Genomic DNA, 22,570 nt, shown 5'->3' with positions numbered 1-22,570 from the left:
TCACAAACTGATTATTCTTCAAATGGACAGTCACAACTGCATTCTTTCTTTTTCTCTCTCCTCCCTTCCAAATGAAGAACCGCCCATAGTAATAGACAAGCTTATTGTTCTGGGTGGGGGTGGGGGGAACCCTATGCAGAGGGCACCCTTTGCATGCAGTGCTTTCCATATGTAATAGGCAAGTTTCTACAATTGAGCATCGCACCAGAGTAGTAGTTAGGGCTTTATTACTTACTTCTAATTTGTATTGATGGCCTAAAAAAAGTAGCATGCTTTGCAGTTCTATGAAAGAAAAGATTATAAATGGAGATTAATTATAATTTTGCTAGCTCAGTACTTGTAAAACTAAAGCAATTTATATTCTTTCTCTTAATGATCTCCATTCCTGATTGCAGTAATGTAATCTAATTGTGATTATGATAGTATCTGAATCATGTGGGCCTCGATGTGATTGGAACTACTCTTTGCATTAAAAAGTAATTTTGGAGTAATGATGAAAAGTTACTGTGGAAAATTGGCAAGTAATATATTTTACTCTGTATCTTAAGTTTCTGCTTTCATTTTTGATTATATCTTATAGCAAGGATAAGCATGATATTATATCAAGGATTTATTACATCAAAGACTTGCCAATGATAATTATGAGTATCAAGGATAAGCCTGATATTATTGGAATAACATAGATATGGTAAGGCAAGAAATTGACAAAGCTTTTAAAATACTTGGCTGGGCCTTAACAAAAGGGGATATTAGAAGAAGTGGGTCAGTTTCCCTAATGAGTAAGTGTACACAGGAGGGAACCTACAACATTATGGTAGAATAGGGTTCTGGTAGAAGTCTCTGAAAGATGGTGGTACTGATTACCCCTAATCTCACCCCCAGATATTAACTTAGAGGTGTCCTTACCCCAAAGCAGTTGAAATTGATTTAGGCATCAGTTGCACCAACTGAATGAGAAAGAAGGCAACAATATTTGCACAAGCATTCCCATTTGCTGTAGGGAGGCTATCATCTTGTTAAATGGCTGCTTTTATCCTGTCTTTGAGCGTAACATTTCTCCTGGATAGTGTAGAAATGCAATCTCAGTGTCTAAGCATAGGTTTTTGAGAAAAACAAGTGATGTTCATCAAACTCGCTTCCATCTAACAGGTTTCAAGGGGATGGAGGACCCTGGTGGACATTTTCTTTCACAAAAATCTCTTCATGGTGTCCCTGAGTTTGGGATGGGTGAGAAATGTTGATTCAATTCACATTTAAAGGTGAATCCAGATTCCCCCCCCCCCGCTTTTTGAAACAGTATGCAAACTAAACCACAGCTGTCATTTGAAATTAACACTCATGTGAAATTTTCAGTGCAGTTTTCCAACCAAGCAATGTGGAAAAAATGTCTATTCTAGGGCAAAGTGTGCATTAAAAAAACATATATTCATGAAAATAACATACAAAAATGCATTACATTGGAGGAAATCACATATAAAAATGTGTATATTAGGAGAAAGTTGCATGAAAATGCTGGTGATTATCCTTTTTTTTTAAAAAAAAAGCACACACAATTTGATTTGGATCTCCTCCTTCTAAGTATTACATGAGGTTGCTTAGATGCCTTTTTGTGTTTCTTCAGTTTGCAGCAGAGAGAGTGGCACGAGAATAACCCCTCACGTCAGTATGGTCCTTCCCACACAAACTTAGTGCGTGATCAAGGAAAGGGTTGATGCAGATATTGTTCCTCTGCTGGCGGTGGTGGGGAATTTAAGCATGCAATCCCTTATCTGCTGTCTGAAGTAGGACAGAGACTGCACCTTTTCCATTAGAGACCGTTGCTGAGAATAACATCTTATTAAAGCCTTCTAACTGCACCAATCAGCTGTCAGGAAAGGTGGGTGCAGCAAGGAGAGATTGGCCAGACTCGGATGCTATGCTTCCTTTCCTCCCTCCCCTCCTCAGACGACAAGAAGCTTCGTTCAGAAGCTATCCAAAGTGTCAGCCTCCCTACCAGAGGGCAGAAGAAGAGAAAGTCTTAATATGGTTCTCTGGATTAAGCCACTGTCTTTATGCTGCTAAACACCAAACCTGGCTACCCTTCTTGAATTTGTCATAATTAATGAGTATTCATAAAGTTAGAAGAGCCAGAAGCCGGGATTGCTACAAAGTTGGATTGTTGCCTCGTTATCATGAGTACTGTGTTTCACATTGTCCAGGTGATCCTGATGGCAACATTGATTTGACTGCAACATTTCTGCCCCACCTTGGTGGAAATTTGCACGATAAAAAGGCTGGCGAGAGCAGCTGCAGCAGCAGCAGCAGCGTGGAATGATGCTTTATACATACTTTCGTCTTCTTTAAAAGACAGCCTAAAATGCCTCTAAAAGAAGGCGGTTGGCAGTAAAAATTCTATTGTCAAAGGCCAGTTTCTTAGCAACAACACCCTCTCAATGTGTCACAAGTCTGGGGCCCTTTGGCCTCTCAAAGGAAGTTCCTTAGGTGTCTTTTACACACTGAGTGCTTTGTGATAGGTTAAGGCCTGCTGGCTGTCAACTTGGTCCCTTAAGGGAACTTGACAGATCTTTAAAAAAAATAAAATCAATTTTAAGCTCACATGCCCCAGTGGGTGCCAAAGCCACTTCAGAGAGCCTGAAAGATGGCTGAGTCGACAGGATTTGACTTCCAGAGGTAGAAAGGTGACAAACTCTATCATGAGAAAGGGGCAGCTGAGGGCCTCAGAGGCCTAACCTGCTCCCAGGATCTGGGGCCTGGTGTTGTATTGAACCTATTTATCTCTTTCATGGGCCCAAGGTACCACGGGGAAAGAAAAGTTGTTCAAAAAAAAAAATGCTGGCAGAATTCAGGGGTGTAAATGATGAATTACTTTTCATCAGCTGAAAGGAAACATACTCTGGAACAATACTGAAAGGGAGCAGGAGCATCTGACCTCCTGCTTCAGAGCAGCCAATATCTTCATTCAAGAAGACAACCATGAAATTACACAGAAAATGGGATTGTCATGAACAGCCCCTTGAAATCTCAGTATACAGTCATTACGGCATGGGAAAAAGCCTTCATCCACACATCATAACTTGTAACAGACGGGGTGGCAGGAGGGGGGGGTGAGGGCTGAGAAATAGCAACAAAAACAGGACTTGGAGTTACCAGTGAGAATGTGGAATATATTTGTTGATCTAGCTTTACCTTGTTAGTCCCCCAGATCATTATATATAGACATAACTATGGACTAACTTTACAGTGATTTGTGGCTATTTTTATAGGCTGCATATTGGACCTGCTTTGCAAATTAAGGAGTGGGGAAATAAATGAAGAAAAACTGAATATTGTATTTAGAGTAATGAATCCTCGTTTTATGACTCAGAACAAAAGTGTTTGGGTTTGTTTTTTAATGCCAATCCTTTTTGGATCTTTAAACCGCAAGTTGTTAGTACAAGGTGTAAATTGCAGAGATCTCTGCAAAACATTCATCCAATTAGAGGCAATTTCAAGTTCTATATTCTGATTTTATTTTTGTTGAAATATTCAAGCATTGCATTTCCAAACACTCTTACTCCAGTGAGCTTTACTTGGGAATCAGCATGCTAAGGATTGCATTGTAAGACAGGAGCCAAACTCAGTTGTGTGATATTGTCTGAGAATGACACAGCCTGTGGTCAGATTTGCATGTTCACCTTAGAGGCATGTTTTGTCTCTGCATGATTGACCAAATGAATAATCCACTCTACTGCAAAGTGCCAAGGGTGTCAGTTTGCTCTGGTGATACTTCGGGGGGTGGGGAGTATTTCCATTTTACGTAACTTATTCTCCTCTTCATCCTTGCTCATCTCTGCTTTTTGTGACTTTTCTTCCATATTCCGTTTTTCCCTAGAACCTGTAGCTGGTGACAATCACTGTAAATTCATTTCTCCTAATTGTAAAACACCTGTACAGAAAACAGATTATTGCTAGTGTTTTGCAGAGAATAACTCAAGCAGTATGCTTTTTTTCAGACTATACCAGCAAACTACAAACATACTGTAATTTCAAGAAAAGGCCTTACCAGTCGTTCCCTTGGGTTTAGCGGCAAAGTCTTTTCCCGACTGCATTTTTGAGCAAAATACACCCTCTGTTGGAAAATAAGAGGCTGAGAGCATACGTCTAATCAAGCAATTTGGAGGAGGAATCCTGAATGCTGCAATACACTGATTTCAAACTACTACTATTCTTCTTAGCAGGATCTGGGCCTCTATGGTCTAGCTCACGTCGGATAAAAGGTGATGATAAGAAATAAAGCAAGATTCTTATTTATATCACATATAATATTGAATTATATATTCTGACTTGTAAAAAATACACTGATTTAACCTAAAAAAAGGATTTAACATAAACAAACATGCTAAATGCTACACTTAACTTTTAAAATTGAATTCACCCTCATCTATCAAATACATTGCATTAAAGCCTGCTTTTTCTGTGTGAAAGAAAAGTAAAAAAAACCAAGTAGAAAGTACAAGACTTTGGTGAACAACCTTTATGAATACAATAGCTGGGGTCATGCATTGTTTTGCAATGTCTGTTATTTCTCAGTATTTTGCTCAATACTTAACCAGCCTCGCTTTTTGAAAATTCTGAAAAATTAATTTATAATCCAGCACACCTAATCCTGTATGGGATTGTTGTCCAAATAGGAAAGCTTGCTTTGGGTCCTTTGATGCACCCAGAAAGCCAAAGAGAAAGCCATTAATTTCACAAACACCATCACATGACTTTTATCATAAAATAATGTGTAGTGAAAAAGGCAAATGGACTGCAGGGCCAGGGGTAGATTATATCCCTAGGGTATTATACCCCTTGGTAAAATTGAAAACCTATATGTTGTAATTGTTATTGCAACTACTTAACATGCAGGAAATGGGTAGCATATAATATACATAAATCACCGGTTCTCAATTTCCTCTCACCTTTCCCCAGCATTTTCACTGTTATACACCCATATGACTGGCAGAGTCATCTTAAATCCATCCTCCTCCTGCTGCTGCCATTGCTACCACATCAGCAGCAGAAGGTCAGGGGTGGGCAGTTGGTCCCTTATGTCATCTGGGATCTAGTAGATCCTTGGCCAGCTTAGCCTCACTTGTTCCCCATCTTCAGAATGCCCTGATTCTGTTCTGCCTATTGAGTGGGCAGAAGTCATGGTGGTGGTATTTCCATTAGCAGAGTGCAATGGGCAGAAGTGGGAAGTCTGGGTGGTTACAAATCAGTGGGTGGGCCACTGGGTGATTGCAAACCTGATCCAAGTGCTCTTGGAAGAAAGATTTTCTAGAACTATTTTAATCAGGGTTTAGGCATGGGTTTGGCACAGAAACTGCTTTGGTTGCCCTGTATGATGACCGATGTTGGGAGAGAGACAGGGGAAATGTGTCCTTGTTAATTTTCCTCAGCCTCTCAGTGGCTTTTGAGACCATCAATGATAGCATCCTTCTGGAGTGCCTGTTCCAAGTTAGGCATGGGTGGCACTTCTGTTTGGTGGTTCTTGTCCTACATGGGCGGTTGTTTGCAGAGGGTGATGCTTGGGGAGTGCTCTTCAGCTCCATGGAAGCTTCAGGGTTGGCTCAATTTTTCCACCATCTCTCCAATGCTGTTTAACATCTACATGGAACCACTGAGTGATGTTATCCAGAAGTTTGGAATATTTCTCAGCAATATGCTGATGACACACAGCTCTACTTCTCCTTTACATCTGTAGGTGTGGCAGTGGATGTGCTGGATTGATATCTTACTTTGGTGAGATGAGAGCCAACAAACTAATTCCCTAAACCAGATAGATGAGAGGTGGTCTGCTCTTGATGGGGTTGAACTCTCTCTGAGGGAGTGGGTACACAGCTAGGGGGCATTTAAGGTCCTATACAAAGCCCTAGTCCTCTGGACGTCAATAGGTTAATCTCTCAGTTATTCTGCTGGCAATGGCAGAGCTTCATGCTCCAGCACTGGGGGATGGAATGCAGGCAGGAGCGGGGCTGGTGCCCAGTCTGGGGGTGGGGCGTGCTGTCCACAGGCGCGTGGCATGGGGGCATGGCAGGCCATCTGCAGGGACATGGCATGCGTTCTGGGGGCATGGTGTGCCACCTGCAGGGGTGTGGCCCCCAGTGCTGGCAGGGGGGAAGCTGCAATGGCACCCCACCGGGATCGCATTGCCAGGGGCAGTGCACTCTCCCCCACTCCTCTTCCTCCACCAGTGTCTGCTGGGGATATTTCTTTTTATTTAATCAAAAATAAAGAAATAAAGTGGAAACAATACAATTTAATGATCAATGTGCACAAAACAAAAACAAAAAAGAATACCAATTTTGACATTCACAAGCCCTGGGAAGAAGAATTATTTATTTTGGATGGTAGTAACATGTCCTCTTTTTCAAAATGTTTCCTTAGTTATAGATTTCAGAATGCCATCCTCAGTGTTATGATATTCTTACCTGAAGCCCTCAAATTACCAAGAATTCAAAATAGTAGTATCTTTCGCAGGAGGCATTTGAATATTCTCAGCATCATTTAGATATTATAAATGTTTGCCCTGTAGTTGAAAAGGTATTTACTTTTTTGGTCCTCCTGTATACCTCAATTTTTGAATTAATTTTTTCGCAATAGCTATAGACAAGATTTGACTATGCAATATATAATCAGTCCTTTATCCAAACTGACACCATTTGGGCCATTCCATCTCCCCAGTAATGCCAACAAGGGGACTGACATCAATTCTTACTTTGCTGTTAAATTAATTTTTAGTAGCAATATGTCCCCAAAAGCTGCCGCTGAATGATACTCCCACCATAAGTACCTGTATGATTTTTAAAGTGCCAAGTGCCAGCATTTGTGGTAGAGATTGGTGTTTATATAGGATAAGTGGTGCATAGTGCCACCTAAATGTGATTTAAGAATAGATTCTTGAACCAGTGCTGAAATTGATTTCACAGGCCTCATGTTCCATATTCTTTCCCATTTTCTGGGACCCAAGTTGTAACCCAAATCCTTTCCCTGTCATTTTTGTAATCCTGTTAGATCACCTGTGTCTAATTTTGTTAATATTTTAGAAATTTGGGTGATCTATCCTTTGGCATTAAATTATGTGCAGGATCAGGTGTTCAAACAGTGTTAATTCTCTTTTCACTTGCTATTTAATAATATATTTCACTATAAAGGAACTAATTTGCCTAAATTCAAACCCACAGTGCTCTTGTTCTTTTAAAAATTCTCTGATTTCTTCTTCTGTTTTAGGCTGGCCATTATTGTAGAAATCCCTAATCCTATATAATCCCTTTACTGACCATTGGGGGGAAAAATCCTGGTTTCTATTCTTAGTAAAGAAAAGTGGATGATTAAAAAAAGGGAGCAAGTAGAAACTGGATCAGTAACTTCCATCTAGATTTGAAAATTGTAATTGTAGTTTTTAAGAAGGGACTTTGTGCCCATTCTAGGTCCTTAAGATTTTTATTAAGGAAAAAAGCTGTCACTACTGGGATTCCATCTTAACTATCATTTTAACATTTTCTTTCTTTACTAATGGATGGATTTGCCTTAATTGATTTGCCTTGTAATATAAATGAAGGTTGGAGATGCTCCGACATTCCACCTTCACCTTCTGACTTATATAAATAAGTTCTTTTGATTAATGATCTCCCCCCCCCGCCCAAATATGTAGCCTTCTATTAACTTTAGAGAAGTTAATATTTCCCCCCTTTACATTTTGCATCAAATACACCTGCATAAGACACAGTAAGGTATATTAACCTTAGAATCTACCCAGATCAGACAGTTAAAATAGGAGCACAGTTTGTTTGTTTTATTGTATTTACACCCCACCTTTTCCTCCAAGGAGCTCAAGGTGGTTTGCATGATTCTTCCCTCCCAGTTTTATACTCATAGCAACCCTGTGAGGTAGGTTAGCCTGAGAGACAGTGATTGACCCAAGGTCACCCAGTGAGCTTCATGGGTGAGTAGAAATTCGAATCCTGGTCTCCCAGGTCCTAGTCTGACACTCCCGCCATTACATCAGAACAAGTAGTCCTTTTATAAAGAGTTCCTAAAGTTCTATTTTCCCAAATTAACAGAACTGACTGTCCTAAATTTCATAATGTATTTATTCATTTAAATTTCTATACCACCCTTCATCCGAGGATCACAGGATGCTTTGCAGCTACTCAAACTTTCTTACATATATTTTTTATTATCCCTCTTAACTAACTCCCCTTTCTCTCTTGTCTCCCACAGTCACTCCACTTTCCAACTGTCGCTTCCTAATTTACAGTTTCTTATCTGCTCCTCCCATTGGTCACAGTCACACTATACATTTAAAGCGCTATGACACCACATTAAACAGTAATGGAATTCTGGGAGCTGTAGTTTGTAAAGGATGCTGAGAGTTATTAGGTGACCCCCTATTCCCTTCAAAGAGCTACAATTTTCAGTGTGGTTTAACAACCAGTCCTTCCTGGGCAACTCTGCGCTCTACATGTGCTTCTTCCTTTGCTGCAGTTCTGCATATTTAACCCAAATATGAGGCAACTACTTTAGCACTCCTATAGCACTGTTGTTTTCTGGGTTATTGCACCTGTCTTGAGTGGTCCTGTGTACAAAAGGCCAATCAGGGATGGGGGAATAACTTTTTTCAGTTTGCATTTCACATTTACAGGATCAATAAGCAAACAGAAACACAGCTGTCCTTCAAATTGTGCACTTCTCTGATTTTTTGTGATGCAGTTCTCCACTCAAAAAGTGTGTACAGAAAACATATAGAAAGATTGTGTACCTAGAAATGCACATATTAAGATAAAATAGTATTAAAATGTATTATTTCAGGGGAAATGCTTGGAGAAATATGTATATTAGGATAAGTGCACAAAATACTTTTGGGTTTTTTCTTGCTGACCTTTTTTAAGGATTACAAACTGATCAAAAGATAGGGCAAACTGGATATTGGAATTTTTTTTAATAAAATGAGATAACTTGATACTTACAGATTTGTCAGTCTTGTCAGCAATGAAGGCTGGTCCACTACTGTGGCATAGCTCCCCCAAAGAGAATGTCAAGCAAAGCCCCCACATTTTCAAATCTCCCAAATTTCCAATGCCACATATTCTTTTCCATTCCACTCACCTTTTACACTTCCATTTGTACTCAAAGAAACTCTGCAAACATTCCTGTCAATCCACTGTTATCTGGCCAATCAGGTCTCTGCAGCACTCAGCCAATCCTAATCCAAAAGTTTAGCTATGACAAAGAGGTCCTTCCCATGTGTTTCTGGGCAGAAAAGCCATGTTACTGACATTTAATTTTAGAGGGACTTCCTGTTCCCCAGCTACTGCTTGGAAGGCTCCTACTCCATCTGTTAGTTTGAGGGATGACCACGAGTCTCAGTATTGACTTAGTAGGGCTGCCCTGAAGGAAGGTCGAACATGCTCAGAGCTGTTTTCTTGAAAGCCATACCTCAAAGCACATTTTTTTTCTAACTAGTCAGAAGGAGGGTGTGATTGCTATGAACCCATGCTAGAAATTGTGTCAGCAGCCAGGGACCCCTACTGGACCAACAAAGGACACTCAATGTCTCATTCCTGGTCAGTCACTGCCAGTTCAGACCTCATGCGTGATATTAAGGTTTTGTTTTGTTTGACCCAATATGCATCACTTTACACCTGTCTACACTGAATTGCATTTGCCACTTTACCATTCACTTAGTTTGGAGAGGTTCCTTTGAAGCACTTCACAATCTCTTTTTGTTTTGATAACCAGGATCAAGTCAATATCATCAGCAAACATGGCTACCTCACTGCTCACTCCTCACTCTAGACCAGGGATACATGAGTTTCCAGCTGTTTTGGAGTATAGTTCCCATAATCCCTGACCACTGGGACCACTGCTAGCTAGGGATGTTGGGTCTAACAACAGCTGGAGACCTAAGTTTGTGAAGTCCTGCTCTAGACCATTTATGAATAAGTTAAAAACCATGGTCCCAATACTGATCCTTGGGGAACTCCATATTATATTTCCCTCCATCTAGAGAATGGTCTACTTCTTCCTACTCTTTGCTTCCTATGACTTAACCAATTTCTTGACACACAAGAGGATCTCTCCTCTTATTCCTTAACTGTTAAACTTACTCAGTAATGCTAACCTGCATTACTTTCTCAAAACCTTCTTCATCCTTCCTTTATTGTGGAACATATTATATAAAGGCTTTTGCTGCAGTCAGAAGCGGAAGCAATTTTAACTCATCTTCCCTCCAGGTTTGACTATTCCTGAATTTTTTCCAGGCTTGTGTCCTATTGCCAATGCCTAAGTGCTGGTGGGTGTTTTACTTGCACTGAGATTCCCATTTTGACTTCATTTCTCCCAGGTGCTGCAGAAATTTGTGCTTCCCATTTCTGGTACTGTGTGTCGACTTCTTTAGGAGGAGGCTGGTAAAGAACAAATATTTTTTCTTAGCTGAAGAACAATTGTGGAAAACATGAGAACTTAAGTTTTGGATGTGGATGTGACCCAGCTCCCCTTTATGTCCAAAACCTTTCCAATTGAGTTCAGAATTGCTTCCAGGAGATCCACACAGGGAAACAATCTTGTGGTGAGCTAACTGTATGGCACATTTTCTATGTAGGAAACAGGGGTGAGCAAAGGGTGAAAGAAACTGGAAGGTGGGGGTGGGGAATTAGAGTAGAGAGTGGTGAAAAGGCTAAAACTCTCCATCCCTTTTACCACTTCCCATTGTTTTACTTTAGTGGTCTTTAGCTAAATAAAATTTAGATTCTCAATAGGACTGTATTCATCAGTTTCAATTTTCACACCAGAAACAGTGCTTTCCTGAAGGTGGCAAAATAGGTTCCCCAAACAGTAAATGGCTGGTGCCATCTCTCTCTCTCTCTCTCTCTCAACATGACTGGCTCCCTAGGAAGGTTTTCTCTTCCCCTACTCCTTCCAAGAGTAATTCCATCCAATCAGAGATCACAAAGTGAATGAGGTGACATCATAGTGCTGGGTAGAGGTCGTTGTTCTTGAGGGCAACAAAGCCAATGAGATGTTTCCTGCATGGGTGATTCTAACCAATTGGATCACTGATTTCCCTCACTTGTCTCTTCATGGAAAATTTCATCCCCTCTCAATACAATATCTGAAAAAAATAACCCTTTTTCATCTCACGCCTAGTCAAATCATTTTCACTGAATTCAAGAAGCCATGAACCATGGTAACCAATTGGACACTGCAACATCATCCCACATTCCCCACAAGAGTATACATCTGCTGCCTCACTAGTCAGTCTCTTCTGATCTACTAGCAAGATAGGAACAAGATTCCAATATGGGCTAGATATATCATCTGCAATCTCCTTTCACCGTCATAAATGCTTATTCGGATACTGTCCTACTTCTAGGCATGCTTCCATTTACCTTTTTCTGGTTCGCTTCTTAGATGGATAGCATCCATTTCCAACATGTTGAATCCCCTCTACCTTGCTATCCTATGTCTCCTGATATGTCCTTTCTGCCTGGAAGCACAACGCTTCTGGATGTTATAGCAAAAATGTCCTGCCCTCACGTTTACAGCTAGGCATGGTCTACCTGCACCTAAGTTTTTGCCAACATATCACATTTTAATGCAAACAAATACAAACACTCAACTCTAAGTTTAATAACAGGAGCCTGTGTCCCCCCCCCCCCGCACTCTATATTATTGAAGTGTAGGTTGACATTTATTTAATATATATGTTAATGAAAAACAGAAAGTTGGATTTGGACAGTAAGACTCCAGAGCTGAAGCTACCCCTTTAAAACCATCACTTGTTTTACATTATGGCTATGGGCAGGCATCCAGCAGAAAGTGAATAAAATATTTCAAGGATGCTCCAACAGAAAGGTATATTTTGAAGCTCCTAAAAGTCTGGCCCTTTTTCAGCTAATCAAATAATTTACAGGTAGGCACAACGAAGCATGTGGCATGAAGGGAAGCATGAAGCTGGGACCTAATTTATAAAGGACAATATGCTAGTGTATTAACTGGGGTCAGAAATGTCCAGATTTACTTATTTGTTTATCATAGGCCAACCTTTATTTTATTCTGGCACGATAGTCCTATTGAACTTTTTTGTTTCTTTGTCTACTTTTGCACTAGTATTAGATGTTAGTTGTAACATAAAGGTAAAAGTAAAGGACCCCTGACAATAAAGTCCAGTTGTGAACGACTCTGGGGTTGCCGCGCTCATCTCACTTTAAAGGCCGAGGGAGCCGGCATTTGTCCGCTTCCACAGACAGCTTTTCCACGTCATGTGGCCAGCATGACTAAGCCGCTTCTGGTGAAACCAGAGCAGTGCACAGAAACACCGTTTACCTTCCTGCCGGAGCAGTACCTATTTATCTACTTGCACTTTGATGTGCTTTCGAACTGCTAGGCTGGCAGGAGCTGGGACCAAACAATGGGAGCTCACCCCATCGTGGAGATTCGAACTACTGACCTTCCGATCGGCAAGCCTAAGGCTTAGTGGTTTACACCACAGCACCACCCGCATCCCTAGTTGTAACATAGTAGATCTATAAATGCAAGTGGGGAGCTAAATACAACACTCTAATATTAACAAATATTTCATATTGCAGCTGTGGGTTGTAACAGGTAAATCAGGAGACTGAGCAAGAGTTTGTTTCAATGGCACTTAGAAACAGGTTCTGAAATATGGCAGCATAGCTGGTAAACCTAGTGGAAAGGACTAGGAATCAGTGAACTCCTTTTGGGAATGAAACACACTTGTGAAGGGGAGGGTGTCTTCTATTTTGACTAGTTTTTCCTTTTCAGCTCTAGCTACATACTTATACCACATAGCAACTCCATTCCAGATATTCTTCTGGGCCTAAACACCAGCAACAGCTTTCCAGGGGCATATGCGGCTGCTGAGGGAGGAAAGTTGGCAGAAAAAGCCCATTAAGCAAGTGGGACTCATTTGTGGTTTACTGAATCAAATGCATTGAAATGGGGTCTGCCAACGAATTCAGGGTTTAGTGGCAGTGTGGCAGTCCTATACCCACTTACCTCAGAGTCAGCTTCATTGAAATCAATGGGGCATACTTCAGAGTAAAGAGAGAGAGAGAGAGAGAGAGAGAGAGAGAGAGAGAGAGAGAGAGAGTATTGACAGAGGATTAAATACATCTCCAATATATATTGCCATATTTTAGATATTCAGTAATTTTATCATATGTGAGTAAAATCCCATTAAGAACTTTATTTTTAATCTGGGATAAATATATATATATATGAATTGTTGGATTCAGGCTTTCAGACCTAAACATTTTTAGGAGATGGCATTTTCCATTGGCATCTCTTAATTGAATAAAAATATTTCCTAGAGGGCAAAGAAAATCATCTTATTCGACTTGTGTGAATCCTGTTTACTCTTCAACTCTCAACTCAGCAGGTTAAGTAATTGGAAGACAGAAAAGTTCCTATATTTCTATTTCCAGCTGGTGATACACAAAAGACAGGAAGTTATCTCATTAATAGGGCACCAGCTTTATGCAAATTATAGTTAGCAGAAAGGCTTCCCTTCATACTTTTTTCATAAATTACCTAATAAAGTCAGAATAAATGGCCATATTCAAGAGCCTTTTGTTGTATTTTTAGCACAAGACTCTTTCTGTTACTGCAAATATGACTAAATGTGCCTTGTTCAAAAGGGGTGTTTATGAAATAAGGCCACTCAAAAGCTTTTATTCCTTAACAGCCTTCAGTTACTTTTGTGCCACAAAAATTAACATAATTAGTCACAGAGAATAGATGACATAAGCAGCATGCCAGGCACAAAAGGGGAAACCAGTATCTAAGGAAGGTATTTGGAGAGATCAAAAATTTTCAAAGTACTCAATACTAGAAGGTCCTTTTTATTTGTGCACAGCCTTAAGATACTCTCCCCCCCTCTTTTTTTTTTTTTTTAACTCCGTGAAATTCACATAATGAGATGCAGCAGACAGATGACATTAGCGATGAGGCATTAGAAAGAGGTCAGTTTCCTCTGAAAGATAGGCACTGTTCCTGCTCGTCATTAATTTGCAGCTTCAAAGCAGCGAGCATATGATAGTCTGGCATGTTAAGCAAGTTGCAGTTATCTTTAAATAACCATTTTTTCCAGTTATTAGAAGCTAAAGTTTTTAAACTTCTGTCTGAAAGCAAAATTAAAGCACGCAGCAGTGCAAAAAAAGACTGCAGAGAGATTAGAAAAAGAGGAAATCAAATATATTTTATAAATGAAGTTAGCTTTTCCCTGGGGGCGGGGAGTGGGGGAAAGCCGCCGTTAACTTTAAGAGTGCTAGAAATGTAGGGCTATGTTCAGTCCTTAAAAGACTGTAAGTCTGGCTAGTGAAAAGAAAGATGGAATAGCTATTTTTAGTAGCTGTCTTCTTGTTGATTAACATATTCTGGACTAAAGGGGCAGATGTTGCTGCTCTGTATTACTTGCCAAAGACAAAGACACTGGAGTATGGGCGGCGGAGTGCAAGTCTCTGAGGTAAAGGCAAAGGAAAGGGAAACTTCACTTTCCGTTTTCTGGGACATGTGTCTTAGTTATGCATGCAGGTTTACCAACAAAGATACCTTTGCTGCTTTAAAAATGGGATAAAATGGAGAGCTTTCCCTCTGGCAGAAGATCAACAGGAAACATGCCAGGACTATGTAGAATGACTTCATACCGTGGGGGTAAAGCGACGAATTGACTTGGAGATTCCCAACTGGAAAAGCTTGGATCTTTGTGAAAGGTGCAATCTGCCTCTAATTACTGCATTTTGTTTTAGATAAACACCATGGGAGAAATTCAGCCCCACACTCTTCTGATCATTCTGTCAGTGCAAGCATTTAAACATGTTTACGTGGATTGATTCCCCCTCTCTTCCCCCATGTGCTGTTCCAGGGGTTTCTCTTGATGCCCCCAGAGCCAATTTTGTGGCAGAAGAGGAGAATGGGGGGAACTCCATCATGCAAGCAGAAGTCTTTGTGCAGAACTTCTGCTGACGAGAATCATTAGTTGAATCCTGCCCTGTATCTAATTATTCAGTTCCTATTTAATGAAGAATTGAACAATAAATACGATAATCAAAAGAGCTGTCCTTTAATTATTCCTTTATTTTTATTATCTTTATTATTATTATTATCATCCACATTGTGTACAATTGTTCATAGAACCAGGAATCACGGTATATAGGCACAAAAATAGCAACGTTAAAACAGTAATTGTTTTTTCAGGGTTTCTGAAAAATCCAGCTAATGCTAGACACCATTATTCCTCCCCCATTTTTAAAATTTAATTTTAAACAATATGCTTTGCGACCAACATTATGTGAGCCATGCGATTTTACTTTACAAATCAAGCAGTTTGTTTATCATGAAAAAAGAATAGCCTAGCTTAATGGATATAAAATATGAAGACTGTGGTCTAAATATTTTGCAGATGGATAACTGGCAAATATTCAGAAAATACCCGATCAATATTGAACATCAATATTTACAGTAGAAAAGGAAGGAAATTTGGGGAAGGAAATTTCTTTCCTCTCTCATTCCACAGCAACCTCCCACAGCATAGCACCTTCCAGAGATTTTGGCCTACAACTCCCATAATCCCTTTGGGCGTGCTGGTTGGGGCTGATGTGAGCAACATGTTGCAAAAGGCAGTTTTATAGTTTAGACAGCTGAAACTTCACTTTCACTTTCATGAATTCAAGCTAGCATCCTAAGATTGGTGGTTAGCCATAATTACCTTCAGGGGCAATTTTTTTGCATGCATTTAACTGCCCCTTTTGTGTCATTTACCATCGGTGTATGGCAATGTGTTGGATCCACTGATCCCATGAGCTAAATTCTGTTCCTGGGGCAAACCCAGTGACAAAAGGGGAACAATGTGATTCTTGCCAGTTTCTCCTTCCCCTTGCAGTTCTTTATGTCCCTTGCCAGAAAGCAAAAAATGAAATGAAATAAATGAAATGAATAAAATAAAATAAAATAAAATAAAATAAAATAAAGGAGCAAAGGGTTGAGAAACCTTCTAGAACTGTATGGGAGATAGTAATAGAATTTTAGGTACACTGATAAAATCAGTGCAGTTCTAATCTTTACACTTATCCATTTGTCAATTTCCTAAATATTATAGCATTTTACAACAGAAAAAAATGGTTTCCTAGTTGGAGCTAGCATGATATAAATCCATTATTTCCCAAGTTGTGAAGTTGACAATTTTGTTAGAAGCATAAATAAAGGCAGGTGAAGTGGCAGTGAGTTGTACAGGTTCCATTTCAAGTAAAATTAAATAGCTTTGCATTTACTAACTGCAACATATATAACAAGAATGAGCAGAAATTATGAATGGGTTATGCTTGTTAAGGTCTGGTTCAGTTTAATTACAACATTCACTCGAAGGAAATATATAACTGAGCCTACACACAGACATACTCTGATACAGCATATCCATATAGATGTTAAATATGTATGCGCCCAGCAGTATAAAATACATACCCAGACTTGTTCATTACGCCTAAACTTTTGCTTTAATCACAAAGCTTTATACATTATTTTAAACACATTTTTAACACATGTTAATAATATTCATGCCGTCACTTTGAAAAATCTGCGAGATGTGGTTAATGAAGAGAAACTGCAGTATAAATTGCATGTAAAATATGCAATCCACACCAGCATAAAAGACCACACTATTTTTCATTAGATGTCTTTTAGCTTGTTGAGATTTATTCTCTATAGTTTATAAAGAGCATCATCAGGAAACACCTCTTAAAACAACTTCATGTACACAAGGCAATCTTCTCGGTTTAATGAGATCCTTTTGTGTGTTTTTTGTGGTTTTTTTAAAAAATAGATTGCACAAGTCTATCTCACATTATGGAAAGTAAATCCTAATGAAAAGGCACTCACCATTTTTTTATCTTCCTGCTGCTCCTTTTCTTCTTGTGGTTTGTACATATGAACACACATTGAGATCACACAGAGTATTCTAGTAGTTGTCATTTCATCATCATCCTATTGTTATTCTTTTGTAAGCTGCTTAGAGGTTTTGTTACAATCAAGTAGTATATACATTTTGTTAAAAATAAATAAGTAAAGATGTGGCAGGAGAATTCTGCAATGTTTAAACGGTTAGTTTATTTGTTACTTTCTCTTCAGTTCTCACAAGTGGAAGTCTCAGAGTATGTTTCCAACGTAATGATGAGAAGCAGTAGCACTATCTGATACCATTTTGCAAAACCATCAATATGTGAAATATCAACATGTTGTTGCTGTTGAAGCATACAAAAGGCAAGCTATATTGAGATTCTCTTTCTGGTGGCGGGAGGAGGGCAAATATGTGAACTTATTCCTTGGGCTGAAGTTCTAAACTGTGGAAGCTTGCAAGTTACTTACAGCAGCAGCTTTCTATGCCAAGGCTACCATGGTTTTCATTACGAGTGGGAACTCAAGCTAATACATGCAAGAGTACTCCTTTCAAAAAAAAATTATCTACGTTAGTAGCCTCACTTGACAGACGTACATGAAAGGAATTGGAAGAATTCTCCCAGCTTACGCTGGATGTATATTTTAAAGTGTTGTACAGTTAAACTTAACCACTCACAAGAATGACACACATGCTAACAATTCACTTTCCCGCAAACTCAGAAACACTCACACTGCAGAGAAAGACCACAAAGCAGAACAAAGGAAAAGAGCTAAATAATGGTATTTTAAAACTTTACAACAGGCTCTTTTATAGAAAAGAGGAGGCTCTGAAATGATGGAAATAATTTCTTTATTCTTTTAAAAAACAACAACGGGTGCACAAATTTCTCTCTACCATTTGCTATATATTTTAATACCCAAAGAACAAAGTGTTCAACTCACATTTAAGCTCCATTCAGATTTTTCTACAGCCCTTCCAAAATAAAAGACAAAGGCAGTGTATGTGTTTTAAAAAATTCTAATAAAAGCAGATGACCTGAGGGATTCAAAAACGCTTAGATAATCAGATATTTGGATAAATGAAAGTTTTACTTGCTTAAAGTTAAACAGGCACTGGGATGCATATATTTCTTATAATGAGATACAGAAATGGGAGGGGAAGAATCTAATATAGCTACAAGTTGCAGGTTTTATGTAACAGATTTGCCACTGGCCTTTATGCATACTATGCACAGATACATGTGATAAACAGGCTTTCATTTCCATTATAGTTTTGCTCTTCCTCCAGGCTCAATTGCCTTTATTTACAGCCCCCAGCCCAGAACCACCAACAGAGGCTCTCCTCAGGTCCTACAAACAAGGTGATGAAATGGTGAGAAAGGTCTGTAGCTTGCAGAACACACATCCAGGTATTTAAATCTGCAGTAGAACACATGTAACCACAATGAAACAGTAAATTAGAATGGATAGCACACAGCTAAATCAACTAAGCCTTCTGGTACAACTAGATCAAGTGTGGACCTGATGAGCTTCCATAAGGCAGGAATTTCTCAGAGCTGGCAACATCAGTGAATGGGTCTTGCTCTTTGTCATCAACGTAAACATAGAGCCTCTCTGGTTGCATGCCTTCAACTGAATCATTCAACTGGATACCCATTCATACCCATCGATGGACTTGATTTAGTCACACTTATTTATTCTGACTATGAACAACCCATTATGCTAAATCAAATGAAGTGGTAGTATTCTGGCTATTACTTTTTCATTTTCAAATACCTTCTCCCATAAAAAGCCTGAAGGGACACACACCAAAATGCTTGACACTTTGTCATACACATTCTGTACAATGTTAGATTTGCTTTTAGATTGCCATCTCCTAATCAGATCCTCCCCCAAGCAACAGAGTACTCTCTCCCCACCCTGCATTTTATGACCTGGTTTTTCACTGGAGGGTACTATTTACCACACAAAAAAGCCACATGGTTTTCATTTATTTGTTTTCTATTTGTTGCTATCTGACATGATAAAGACACCCAGCTATCTACGCTTCCAGGATGGGAGAGAACTGTCTACACGTACTGAAAAGGGAAGCCATATATATTTCTGTACATTGCCTTTGAAAGCTCTCAGGGACATTGTAGAAGGGAGGAGATATCTGCCTCATGGGGACCGCCATCTTTTTTTCTGCACAGTGCCTATATCACCACCTCTAGGGAGCAATTCAAACACACTGTAGCCTCCAGCAGACAGAAAAGAAGAAAGAAAACCCCAAAATATAGCTCTCAGACCACCACTTTCAATTGTAAGGACTTTTTTTTTAAGTAAAAAGATAATCTTGTACATTTTTTAAAAAAGCAATCTGCACATTAAGTTAAAAAGGAAACATAATGGATTTTCAGTCAATCACATCCAAAATGGACATGGACTGAATTGGAATGGTTTCTTCCATCCCATGACATGTAGGATAGTGACAAGATCCCCAAGATTAATTTGTCAAATTATCTAACAAAGTTTGGTGTATTAATATATATGTCTGAGATTATCTTTTGAGATTGTATTTTATTTTAAAACAGTAGATTCAGTGGTCTTGGCCAACCTTACTTTTACATACTTCTCCATTAGCCTAAGAGATAATCATGAAAAATTGTATTATGAATTGTTTTTTTCACCTATTGTCTTATACATGCAGTTTCTGTATTCATTTTCAGGCTAACTTTGTTACATCTTTTGCAAAGGTATGCATATGCCTCTCTGGCTTAAGTGCATACATAAAGCAAATCAAATTTGATTATCCATTTCCGTTGACAAATATTCATTCGCATTTGAATCCATGCTCAACCAGAACTTCAGCTTTGATTAGTTCACTTCAGCAACTTTGAATCTATTTAAACCTCTTCCATACTTCAGCTCGCTCTGAAGCAAGCATCATGTTTCTGCTTTGTGGTGTGTATACTAGAAAGCCACCCAGGCACCCTGATCTGAAATATTTGAGCCAACATAGCTGCCCACAACCCACCAGTAAAACAATTTGTAATGCTAGCATAAAGTCATGTTTGAACAAAGCTTGCACCCATCCCCTGCCATACATAGCGCGTGAGAAATGGCTCACATCTATCAAGCTCTCACCCTCCCAAACCTTGATATGGAAGATGCACTGTGGCTGCGAAACCTCTTCAGGTTACAAGCTGGGATACAGAGAACATTCAGGATTTCCTTACAGTCTTACCCAGAATTCATCAGGAGGAACAACCCCAAAACTGCAAGCACCCGGCATTTACAATGACCGTGGAGTAAGTCCTTCTGGCTAAGCAGTCCAGAGCCAAAGTTATGCTGCTTTTAGGATGCAGCACACCTGCAAAAGCTTAGCTGTTTCAAAGTCTGTGTCTAGTGAGCTATCCTGTTTTTGTTATACTATTTTTTAAAAAAAGATGTTTTAATTATTGATGTTAATTTTTATGTTGTCTGGGGAGGAAGGGTGATATGTAAATGAAATGAATGACATTTCATGTCCCCCCACAAGTGTCCCTATTTTCCAGGGATGCCCTTGATTTAGAGAAGCCACCCCCAGTTCCTGACTTGATCCCGGAATGTCCCACTTTTCCTTAGGATGTCCCATTTTCATTGGAGAAATGTTAGAGTTATTATGTTTTTATATATGTTGGAAGCTGCCTAGAGTGGCTGGGGCAACCCAGTAAGATATGTCGGGTACAAATAATAGAATTATCATTATGGGATGGGACGTCCCTATTTCCATCGGAGAAATGTTGGAGGGTATGGATGGAACAAATGAATGTCTGGATGAGGAAACCAGCTGTCCATTAGAGTGTCTACACAGCCTTGTGTTCCACGATAAAATGCCATAAATAATAATCAAATGGGAGGCAAGATTACCATATTGACTGTTCTGGGAAACGTCAAACTATTTGTCAAGCCTGGCCTTAATTCTGATTGGTTTCCAAATGTGCTGGTGCAATATAAATCAATTAAAAAATGGAATCATCAAATTAATTTTACTTACTGGATTCCCCCCCCCCCCCATTGCAAAACCCTGGTTAAAAGAGTTTTACACCTGGATATGCCTTTTGGTGAACAAGTCTTTATTAAAAATAGCTGTTGCTGACACCCCACTTGTCAAGCAGATCTTGATTGCTATTGATTATTTTCAACCTAAATGGGAGCTTCCGTAATAAAGTGATTGCTCATACTAGTCAGCGACTCGGGGCACCGCAGAAGACTGCACTTTTGTTCAGGCTTCTAAGAACGAAAACCGCAAGCCGAACAAGGATCTCAACAGCTGCACAAAATTATTGATTCTTTATTTGGAGCTTGACAAGCCTGCATCTGAGATATGTCTCCAATTATTACTTTTTAGGGCTGCTGTGTGCTTCACGCTATCATTTTTATCAAGGGTAAATGCTGCGGAAATGCTTCCAGGCTTGCAATTTACTAACTAACTTTCAGCTTTATGTGATTTTATGTGCATACAGGACAAGTCTCCCATACATGCCTATGAATAAGAACCGCTGTCTCAAATACTTTCTGAAAGTATAGGGCACGCCTGCGCCCAAACTAAGCAGACCGGGCAGATGTGAATGCCAGCACCTTTAACCCTGTATTATAGAATTTGAACATTGAGGAACATGACTTAATACTGAGACAGACAACCGTTCCTCCTACTCTCACTTTTCTTGACTGCTTTGCCCAACCTGCTGCCTTCCAGATTTTGAATTATGAGTCCCATTAGCCTCAGCCAGCATGACCAATGGTCAGGGATGGAGAGAGTTATTATAGCCCCCAAAGAACTCAGTGGAAACAGGTTGGGAAAGGCTGGCTTGCACAAACTGGCAGCAGTTCTTTACATTTTGAGACAGGGGCCTTTCCCATCCTTTCTTGGAGAGGCCAGGATGTGTGGAAACTTTTGCATGTGTCCTACCCCTAAATTACATTTCATGCCTTCTTTTCTCTTTGGATAGCAATGCAAATGTGTGCCCTCTGGACCATATGCTGTATGTTTCTCCCGCGGGTGACAGCACACTGTAGTTACGGATGCATTTTGCATCGGCAAAAGTTTTCCTGGGAGAGACATGTGGGTGTTATGCAGGGCGGCCAAGCTTTTGCCACCTGTGGGCAAATTTGTGTGTTGAAGTCCCCAAGCCACCCCCTAAATAAATCACAATTCACACAGAATTTTTGTTCTTTGGCATAATTTTGGCCACAACTTTATTGAAATACAAAATGTGAGTGGTTGCTTAGGCATTGGTTCCAACTATCTGTCCCCCGCCCTGGGACAGAACTGACTTCTGGATTCCAGCGAAAGCCAGTAAGGAAAAACAATTTGGGGGAGAGAATGGGGCAGGGCACCTTACTGTCACCCCTTCCCGCATGCTCCCGGGGGCTTGCGCAGCCCTAAGCCCCATTCAGGGGTACGGATGAAAGAATGGCAAGCCCCTGGATTCCTTTAACTGAATTCCCTTTCCTCAGCAGCACTTGAGGGGCAGGCACAGCCAAATCCATACCCCTCCACCAAACAATTTTTTTAACCAATGCCTAACCGCAACCTTACAAGTTGTAACGATTTGCTACACAGTAGGCAAAAACCAAATGGCACCAGCCAATCTGCCAAATGGACAAA

The 22,570-nt window shown here is 39.8% G+C and overlaps 1 long non-coding RNA gene across 2 annotated transcripts; it reads left to right on the top strand.

The window, feature by feature from the left end:
• Positions 1–2,444: 2,444 nt before the first annotated feature.
• On the top strand, positions 2,445–11,749 carry LOC308572201. Of its 2 annotated transcripts, XR_014001640.1 has the most exons (4): positions 2,445–2,678; positions 3,993–4,256; positions 10,370–10,594; positions 11,437–11,749. It is a non-coding gene; the product is annotated as an uncharacterized lncRNA (long non-coding RNA). The 2 variants fall into 2 exon arrangements; XR_014001641.1 differs by lacking the exons at positions 10,370–10,594; positions 11,437–11,749 and adding an exon at positions 5,729–5,811.
• The last annotated feature ends 10,821 nt before the right edge of the window (positions 11,750–22,570 follow it).

The sequence above is a fragment of the Podarcis bocagei genome, assembly GCF_964188305.1.
Source record: "Podarcis bocagei genome assembly, chromosome: 1".
NCBI lineage: Eukaryota > Metazoa > Chordata > Lepidosauria > Squamata > Lacertidae > Podarcis > Podarcis bocagei.
Note: the sequence above shows the minus strand (reverse complement) of the source record. Positions and strands in the feature narration are given on the sequence as shown.